The sequence below is a fragment of the Mandrillus leucophaeus genome, unplaced genomic scaffold, assembly GCF_000951045.1.
Source record: "Mandrillus leucophaeus isolate KB7577 unplaced genomic scaffold, Mleu.le_1.0 Scaffold102, whole genome shotgun sequence".
NCBI classification, from domain to species: Eukaryota; Metazoa; Chordata; class Mammalia; order Primates; family Cercopithecidae; genus Mandrillus; species Mandrillus leucophaeus.
Genome location: NW_012098321.1, coordinates 3,630,866 through 3,631,710, shown reverse-complemented (window position 1 = coordinate 3,631,710; position 845 = coordinate 3,630,866).

Below are 845 nucleotides of genomic sequence, written 5' to 3'. Positions count from 1 at the left end.
TGCCTGTGGTCCCAGCTACTCGGGAGGCTGAGGCAGGAGAATCGCTTGAACCCGGAAGGTGGAGCCTACAGTGAGCCGAGATCACGCCACTGCCCTCCAGCCTGGGCGACAGAGCGAGACTCCATCTCAAAAAATAAATAAATAAATAAATAAAATAAAATAAAATAAAATGGAAAGAAAAATTTCAGTTCCAACTTAAAGATATTTTTGTTAGCTACAACTGGTATTTAACATTTTAAATTTGCGAAAAACTAAACAAAACCTAAACTAAGCTCAATAAACCCTAAAAACTATAGGTTGATTTTTGTTTTCGGCTTTGGAATCAAATGGATAGTTTAATAGTGGTTATACACATGCCAGTCTTCCATAAAGGCAGGGCAAAGAAAGGAATATATAAAAGATACTAGATAAGTATAGAAAAATATACGACAAATATTTATCCGATATTATGATAGAATGGTTTCTGTTTTGTTTTGCTTTGGGTTTACTTGCAAAAGCAGGAATACTCTCACTTCTATTTTGTTAATTAAAATATATGTTACGTATACATGAATTAACCTTAATTGTAATTATGCTTATCTTGAAAATATACATCAGAACTTGTGCAACACATATTTGTGTGTACATGTGCTCAAATGCCTTTTTCCCTCTCTGCCCTGTGCACACGTTATACCCTGAATGTGAGAAGCCACTTCGTTAAAATGATGATAATTTCAAATAATAATGTGGATTGTTTTGCTGAATCTTGGGTTTAGTTTTCAATTTTTTTTCTTTAACATTTCTAAATGTGCATTGACATTTATTTCTATATAGCTTCCACTAAGCTTTTACTTTTTTTGTTATAA